The following is a 9,643-nucleotide window of genomic DNA, read 5'->3' as shown; positions in this document are numbered from 1 at the left end:
TCATGGGCAAATAGATGAATACAGGTTGGTCAGTGAGGTGGACTGAAAAGTGGCTGAACTACCAGGCTTGGAGCACTGTGATCCACAGCATGAGGTCCAGCTGGATGCCAGTCACTAGTGGTGTACCCCTGGGTGTGATGCTGAGGCTGTTACTGTTTAGCATCTTCATTAACGCCCTCAGTCCTGGGACACAGTGCACAGCTGGTGAGTTCATGGGAGCAGTGACTGATAGAGTTGATGGTTGTGCTGCCATCCATGGGAACCTGGACAGGCTGCAGCAATGGGCTGACAGGAACCTTGTAAAGTTCAGCAAGGTGAAGTTCAAAGAACAGCACCAGGGGACAAAAAACACGAGGCACCAGCGCAGGTTGGGGGCTGAGCCAGCCATGTGTCACAGTGTCCTTGTGAGAAAAACACCAACAGCCTCCTGGGCTGCATCACGCAGGGCATTGCCAGCAGGTCAAGGGAGGTGACCCTTCCCCTCCACTTAGCCCTGGTGAGACAGAGTCCAGTGAAGAAGATTAAGGGTTTGAATCATCTGTCATACAGTGAGAGGCTGAGAGAGCCAGGACAGTTTAGTCTGAAGAAGACAAGGCTGATATGGATCATATCAACGTATATAAATACCTGAAGGGGAAAAGGGAAAAAAAAAACAGAGCCAGACTCTTCTCAGCGATGCCCAGTTAGAGGATAAAAGACAATGGGTACAAACTGAAACACAGGATAATCCAGAGCAAAAGTAGTTTTCACATTGTGGTCAGGCACTGGAACAGGTCACCCAGAGAAGTCGTGCAGTCTCCATCCTTGGAGATATTCAAAGCCAACTGGACACAAGTCCAAGCAACCTACTTTCATTGACCCGGCTCTGAGCAAGAGGTTGGACAATTTCCAGAGGTGCTTTGCCACCTCAGCCATTGTGTGATTTGTCACTCTGGAAGAATGAAATTACAGTCTCATGGCACTACCTAAAGGTACCTTCAGCAGCAGCATCCATTTGCTGGGCTGGACCGGAGCTCCTTTCAGATATGTTCTCACCTTAGTCATGAGTAATAACAAGCAGTTGAATCCTAGAAAGTTTTCATTTTCAAGTTATCATAAAACTATATCTTTTTTTATTTCCTGTACAGTGGTCTGGACCCAAAATTACCCACGACAACAGAAGTCCAGCTTATCTGGTTGCATGTAGTTGTTTACAAAAACTAACAAAACCTGGGACAAAAAGGTCAGAAAGGTCTGGATATGGGTGTGATGAGAACTCTTCAAGGCTCCTGGTACTGTTATGGTTTGTGCATGACAATGAGCAGAAAGATTCTAAAAATGGGAAAATAGGCTTCCAGATGAAAAGAGTGGCTGGACTGGATTTTGGTCAGCTACCTCAAAGGAGATGAAGAGCCTCTTGGACACAGCCTGTGCTAGGTCACTCCATCAGGCGGAGAGGGGACCCAGTGGACCCAAAGGCAATGTCTATGTCATTTTTTTAAATAATTTTGTGTGATGGAGCAGTCCTGAGCCCCTAGGCCAAGTGGTAGAGTAAATGCAACCAGACAGTGGCGTGCAAAGTCTGCTGGAATAGAAGTGGAAGACTGCAGAAGATGGCAGAGCCCAATCTAGTCCAATCTCAGTCCTCGGGAGTGAACTGTCTTCAGAACAGCACTTGATTTTTGGTTTTGAAGAAACCAGTTGATTCACTCCAAGAAAGACCCAGGGAATGCACTAATATTCATACAAAGTGGACAGACAGTATCCCAGGACCTGAGACTGAACTGACAGGATAAAATATTTGCAGTAGACAGATCTACAGCAGCAAACAACAGCATCTGGGCAGTACTACAATGTCATCTGGGTTGACAGGATCCACTGAGATACCCTGAGGCTTACATTGTCTTGGTTCTCCTTGGTATTTTTAGACTTCATCTCCTGTGGAGTGCCTGAGATGTTATCAGACAGAAATTTGATTAAGAAACAAGAACAACACATAACCAGTTCTATGTACATTAGTCAGATTAACAACTGGCTAATGTCATGTCTTGAAACGTAATGACAAGTAGGAAATTATCATCCACTATGTGAATCTCTAGTGAGGTTGATTCTTGGCATTATGCTTATTTAACTGCACTTATCAGTGACTGTGTAGGCAATGAGAAGCAGTCCACATTGTGTGCTCAGCTGGTCAAATAATCCAGATGCACTTCTTATGGGCTACTGAACAATCTAACACAGATGTCCATAGACAAATCAGGTGAATCGCAATCTAAAACTATTGCCTGTCTTGTCCTGAAAGGGAGCCCTGAGTGATGCTGTGCACTGTAATGTTGAAATTTAGATGGGGTGAGTCATACCCAGAGCAGGTTTCTGCTATTTTGATAGTGTCTATTCTCTCACAAGCAGGTTTCATGACAAGATCCAATGTCCGGAATTTGAAACCAGACAAATTCAGACTATAAATGAGGCTTAGCTTTTATACGTAAGCTACACTAAATATCAGAGCAATTTGCCAAGGACTGAGGTGGATTCTTGATCTCTAAAAATGCTACAGTGAAATGGGGAGTTTTTTTGAAACTTATCCTCTGTTTTAAGGAGGAATTCATTCAGGGGAGCCCTAGGGTATGTGATTTCCAGCCCAGAGTTCAGAGCTGCAACCCCTAGTGATGTCTTCTGTTTCTTACTTCTCCCAAACCTGACCTCATAGCCAGAGATGGGCAACCAGGTTCCACCAGATAGCCACTACTGCTTTTAGCTTAATGCTGATAAATTCCTTTCTGCAACTATGGAGAAGTCAAGATCATAGTGTGATTTGGATTTCTAAATCTAAACTGGGTCATACATCAGCAGACCTTCTGTATTCTGAACCTCACGTTATCTGTGCAAAAAAAACAAGGGAAAAGTGTGTGATTTTTTAAAGAAAGGCAAATTGAAAATTCAAGTGTATTTACAACTCTGGAATTCTTGCTATGCAACTGCAAGCTGTGACACTTGCATTTTATTGAAGAAAGAGCACAATAGGGTTTTCTTTGATATACATGTGAGATTTGTTTTCTCCTAGAGTTCAGCTATGATTTTAATTCAGGAATAATAGACTTTGACACAATTACAGGATTGAAGAGAAATTTTACACTATGGGACAAAAGCAAACTGAAAAACTTCCAGCTTTTCCACATTTTTTACAATTTTAGTGAGCTGTGCAACATTGTGCACCTCTGATCAGAGCTCAGATCATAGCGTGATGAGCACAGTCTGAGGATGGATGTGCAACAGAAATGAACACGACAAGCTGAAGCAATGCCTAACAGAGATTAATTCCCCTGCACATCCCTTAATCATACTAAGTTTTCAATCCTAACTAGGATAACTAATTGCAAAGGTTAACTATCCAGTTGGTGATTATCAGATAGAATTAAGAAGAAAGAGGTAAGGAGCCCTGCCAGTTTGAAAGTGTTTGTTAGTATGGGCAAGGAAACAAGAGGGAAGAGTGGAAGACCAGAAAAGCCACAAGAAAGAAGAGAAACACAAAGAAAACGGAATTGATGAGCACAGCGCAGGATAGTCATCTGGTGCTCAAAGTGAGAGTATTCTCTCTTATGCATGTGGCGGATGCACTTGACCCTCTCCTCCCAAACCAGCAGCAGTTTGGTCCAGGCTCCAGAGGAGGTAAAGGCCTGAGCCATAGCCAGGCCAACAACTCCTTCCAGGGGATCCATAAGGAAGCAGAACAGCACACTGAACACCCGTAACTTGTGGGTGCAGGGAGTCTCATGCATACTTTTCCAACTGTATGCAATTTGACTGCGAATCAGCCACTTTATTCTATAAATACGACAGCTTGGATGAATCACGGAATCACAGAATCACAGAATGTCAGGGATTGGAAGGGACCTTGAAAGATCATCTAGTCCAATCCCCCTGCCGGAGTAGGAACACCTAGATGAGGTTACACAGGAAGGTGTCCAGGCAGGTTTTGAATGTCTCCAGAGTAGGAGGCTCCACAGAGTCTCCTCCTCCCTGGGCAGCCTGTTCCAGTGTCTGTCACCCTCACTGAGAAGAAGCTTCTTCTCATATTTAAGTGAAACCTCCTGTGTTCCAGTTTGTACCCATTACCCCTTGTCCTATCATTGGTTGTCACTGAGAAGAGCCTGGCTCCATCCTCGTGACACTCACCCTTTACATATTTATAAACATTAATGAGGTCACCCCTCAATCTCCTCTTCTCCAAGCTAAAGAGCCCCAGCTCCCTCAGCCTTTCTTCATAAGGGAGATGTTCCACTCCCTTCATCATCTTTGTGGCTCTCTGAGGTGCTCAGGTGACTGACAACAACACAGTACTCTGAAATGAAGTCTTTAATGTCTGTGAGCACTGTGATTACTGCTTAATCCCATCAAGGTAGATCTAAGACCAGACTTGCTGAAGCTGCTTTGGCTACATAACCTGCTATCAGGAGGAAAGTCACATTTGCATGCATCAGTCTGAGAATAAGACTGGGGGGAAAAAAAAAATAAAAGTGGAAATGAGGCTGAAATCAAAGCTTCAATCTCTGTCCTGGGGCTCCTTCAGTTCATCCAATTAAAAGACAGGTCCTCTGCAGGTTTTCAAGAGGTTTTCCCAAAAGCAGGAATCTATCGTCAAACATTTAATCAGGATCAGAGACGAATACAGATTGAATATCAAACTTTTTTTTCACCAGTTGCTGCGTTGATGTTTCTACATGACTTGCAAGGCACTGCAAATCCCTCGTGCCAATCCTGGTCTGCACAGCAAGAAAGGAAAAAGGTGTTTCTGGGGAAGACTGAAGAAATAGGACCAGCAGGTGAGGTAGAACAAAGGCTGCACTCAATGCTCTCTCAGCAGTGATCTTTGGGATAACACACAGGTCAGTGTTTGGTCTGTGAAATTTTATTTGGACTGTATCACTCTAAATGTCCTTCTGGTGGGAATGTCAGGCAAGGATTTTGTCACTGGGTAAAACTGGAGGGTCTCCTGTTTTTCAAATCAAGTTTTGAGGAAGTACTAAAATGCTAAGACAATTTAAGATTCGTTTTCCTTAAACACTGCAGCCCTGGCATGTCCTGCAAGATGTGCCGCGTTGGATAGTTTTGAGTCCACCCGATCACCATTATTCACAAGAGGATTTAGGGACAAACGTCGCTTGACTTCCCACCCAGACACCCAAACTGCAGAGAATTTTAAATATTTACTCTCTAGCACCACCTAAGTGCAGCCCCAAGTAACACAAACCAGCTCTTCCCTCTCAGAACTGGCCTTTCTCCGTGCCCTGAATGTGGCTCACCCATTACCACCAGAAGTGTCCAGGAGATGCAAACTGCCACCAGGCACCATCACCTGCCACCTGCGCATCTGATGCACACCTCCCCAAGTGGCTGGTGGCCTTTGGGCCCTGCGGAGGCACCCACAGCCCATCACAGGTCACCACGCACCAGCTTCTGCTAAGGTTGTTGGGAGGTCTTCTGCTGTTGCTGATGGTGCTGCATGACCTCCTCCACCTACCCACACTGCACTCCTGAAAATTAGAGGCAAAAAATAAATGAAGTTTCCAGCTCTGATATGTTTGGAGCAATTCCTAAGCCCTCCCCATACACAGGCTGAGGTGGGGACTGGGGCCAAGGCTATAACTGATATTGTTACATGTGTGGTGCTCCAGGAGGAAACCACTCACGGTGCGTGTGCAAGGGTCTGAGCTGTGACTGCCCTGAGTTACCCAGACTTGCCTCTGCGGGAGACACCATAATTACACCACCATTGCTCAATCACGGTCATTATACAAAAGGCAACATGCCTAACGTGCTTCAGCAATCATTCTGCTGGGCCGGATGGGCTAGATTCAATTTGCTTCGGTGCTGAATATTTCCAGCTGCCCTGGAGGCACCATGTGCAGCCATGGGAGCCAACATGGGCAGCAAGGCTGTTTGCAGCCAGGAGCATCAAGACTGGCTTTCTGGAGAGACCCTGTGGGCAGCTCCTGCTCAGCCCTTCTGCAAAGGGCTGAGGGAGACTAAGCCAGTAATAGAAAAAGAGGTTTCTGGTTTTGTCAGCTCTCTTAGATCATGTGAGGACATGGTTGTGCTGACAGGCCAGGCTGAAGTAAATTCTTTGCACCAAATTTACACCAAATGACATGGAGATGATCCACATCTCCAGGTGATCCAGGTGATCCACATAAAAAATCTGCTGACACCAAAGTGTAGATAGTTAAATAGTCCATTTCAACTAGACCAGCTTAATCATGCTTAATTATTGTTTGCTTAATTATTACTCATTCTTAATTCTATTTAAGTTCTCAGCCAATCTGTGTGTATCTCCTGCATCTTAGGACAGTGACTGAATTGAAGATGGGAGACAGGCTTGAGAGCCTTGGGCATCCCAAGATTTGAGATGACAAAAGTTTGTGCTGTTCTTCTAATGGAGAGTATCGAATTAAAATTCACAGGGAAAAAAGGGAAGACACAAGAGTCACGTTTCTATTTGCCCCTTTTTGAGATGATTGTTTTCATTCTGCACAGAGTGGACAGATGTGCCATTTGCCTTGCTGAATTCTGCAGTTGAAAATGTTCACACTGCCAGTGATTAAAGGTGAAAAGTACCATGGGACAGCAAAGCAGAATTAGAGCACCTTGGAAAATAGTCAGATGATTCTTACACACCATAAAAGCTCATTTTATATTTTCTTTGTATGGTGTAACACTAACCAAAACCTTTTCTACACAACAGACAATAACTTCAGACATTGATGTGAGGCAAAGGGTTATATGAATGACTAACCTTCTGGTGTTCTGGCCAACCTGGAACATAAATATTTTTATTTAATCAGAAGTGCATTATTATTTTGCTGTTATTTTTACCACAATGCATAGTCCAAGGGCAATCAAAAGAGACTTCAGGGCCTTGGAATGGTTCATAAGGGAATTTGGAGCACAGGTTACTTTTAACTCTCTCCTTCCAGTTGGAAGAAACAGACAGACCCAGACTATTAATACATGGCTCCATGGCTGGTGTTACTGCTACAGTTCTGTTTTTTTCGATAATGGGATTGTCTACATGGCACCAGGCCTGCTGGAATCAGATGAGATTCACCTTTCGTCTTTAGACGAACTAAACTGTTTGTTTTTTGTTTATAATAGACTTACATACTGGGTGATGCTTGGGATTCTTTAAGCCTCTTTGATTTATAGAGCTGGATTATAAAATCTGAGAAACAAGCCTTTGAGTGACACATATCCAGCTTTCTGGGAGAGCCAGCCTACCTGCGTCTCTAGACAGTGTCTCCAAGGTCCCCAGACACATGTGCCGACTGCACCAGGCTGGAAATCCCAAACCACTCGTTGTAGTAAAAGTGAGTCATGGATGTGGCCACTGCCTTCCTTCAGTCTCTGGGAAGATCTTGATGGCACAGCCATACCAGAAAGCCTTTGTAGACAACTCCTACAAGATGTACTTCTAATTTTGAAGGATTTGAGTATGTTTTCATGGCTGTTACACCTGCCATGATTGGTGCCATAGCTGCTTCTCTGGGTCAAGCTGTTTTTCTTGACACTGCTTGTGGTGCAAGAATTGCAGCTAGTGTTGATAATCAATGCAGGCAGGTGTACTGAGCATGAGGAAGTGGAAAAAGAAGGAGGAAAGAAGAGAAAGAGAAAAAGGCTAATGAAGACCTCAATGAATTGCAGTGGCCATGTAATGTGCCTTCTGCTACTGTAGTGCCAGCCTACAGCCACCACCCCTGTGCTGACTGTGCCCTGTGCTCTTGCCCCACCGTCTGGAAGGGATGAAGGCAACCTTAGAGACCCAAAAAAGTAAATGATTTTTTTCTCTGTTTTGCCATAAACTTCCTAGAAAGAAGCAACTTTATGTTTTGGTTTCCTGTTTGAAGAAACTGGGTGTATGGCCATCTCTGTAAATACAAAAGGGTGCAGAGGGCTGAGGATGTAACACCTTGGGAGTCTTAATGCCACATAGCAAAAACCTGTTTTGTTTCTGACACTGAACAGTGACTTGTGGGCAAACACAATCACCCAGCTAACCCCACTCAAAGGTGTGCTTTCAGTACCTCCCATTTGAGAAAAGCTGTTTCCAAATGTGTCTTTTCTACTAAGCATCTGTGTGTCCTCAGATATACATTTCTGCAACTTTCAAGGTTGAGTTTCACTTCATTTCATTTTTTCCTCTGTTTTCCTAACCCCCAAAACCACAGACCAAAACCACAAGAAGACTAAGGCCGTCTAGATTGCTTAAAAAGTGGAGGAACACTGACAGACTGGGACTGCCCATGGTCTCTCACAACTATTGATTGATTTGGGGTAAGAGAAGGGTTTTTTGTACTGTGCTTCAGCCAAAAAAGAATAAAAGGCAAAAAGAAACCAATGACAAAGAAAGTGCAGATTTGGCCAGGTTCTACTTCAAATACTGAAAAATACTTTTTTTTCATCTTATATGGATGAGAGGAATGTTTTTACACACTGAGACCTCCCAGTTAATATTCTTTTCACTTCCAGAAGACCAGAATAAAGTAATTCTGGACCACCAACTTCATATGAAAGGGGAAGGTCCAGCAGAATGTCTCCTCTTTTTCTTGTCTGCCTGTGCCTGGTGTACATTTCTGTTGCTGGTTCAGAAGCCTGCAGCTCTTTCCTGCTCTCTGCCAGCTGTTTGCCAGCTCTCTGCATCAACCAAAAGCATCCCAAGGCAGCGGTGAGCAGCTCCCAGCCCTCCCACCCTGCCGATGCAAAGCCCTACAGCCCCTGATAACATTTCTTTGCTGAATTTTCTCCCATGATTTCTCGCAGGATGAAAAGGTCTCTAAAATGCTAATGTAGGTCTGGAATCTCTGTGAATTTTTAACTCTGGTGGTTTTTATCTTTTCTTCAGCAAAAGACAAGGTCAAGCATTTTGTTGAGTCCAAAAAGACATCAATGGAAAAAGGTGAGGGGAAAAAAAAAAAGCAAACCCTCTGTATAAAGCATTTCAGAGTCATGCGGCATATTAGAGAGTGAAGGGAGCTTTCTGGCTTCTATCTGGCTGTAGCTGCAATTGTTAATGTGATTTTGTTCCATTATTAATGACACCAGAAAGAGAAATCAGACCTTCCAGGCAAACTTGAGAGACTCTCAGATGGTAAAGAGAAGGAAGGGAAAAAAACCTTTAAAATAATGGAAATAAGCAACGAGAAGGGGAAGGGTAACTTAAAATACTGATCATGCAGCAATAAAAGTCTGCAGATGTCTACAGCAGTGTAGGGATTGTGAACAAAATCTTTTACAAAGCTTGTAAATCGTCCTCTGAGCCTGCTAGTTTAAGGGCACTTGGTAACTAAACAAGGAATAATTAATTTCTTACAGCCTGTACGATATTGCTTGATACATATATATTTCCTAGAATTGCTGTTTGACAAGCAGAGAAAAATAAAGCCAGAAGAGCAGCATTAGCGGATGAAACGTCTGTAACCCAGAGCAGCATATCATCAGCTTCATCTGAATGTGGTTGGACAGGATTCCAATAAAAAACCTTGTTAGGAAAATACATCATGAATATGCCAAGGTAAGTAATCTCAGGATTAACACTCCCGTCTGGTTTTCTTGTAAATGGACTGTAAGGTAGCTACCCAACCAGCACCATGCAGCAGAGCCGGGCAGGGCG

Source organism: Columba livia, chromosome 1 (genome assembly GCF_036013475.1).
Source record: "Columba livia isolate bColLiv1 breed racing homer chromosome 1, bColLiv1.pat.W.v2, whole genome shotgun sequence".
Classification (NCBI taxonomy): Eukaryota; Metazoa; Chordata; class Aves; order Columbiformes; family Columbidae; genus Columba; species Columba livia.
The sequence above is the reverse complement of the archived record's forward strand: the minus strand, read 5'-3'. Positions refer to the sequence as shown.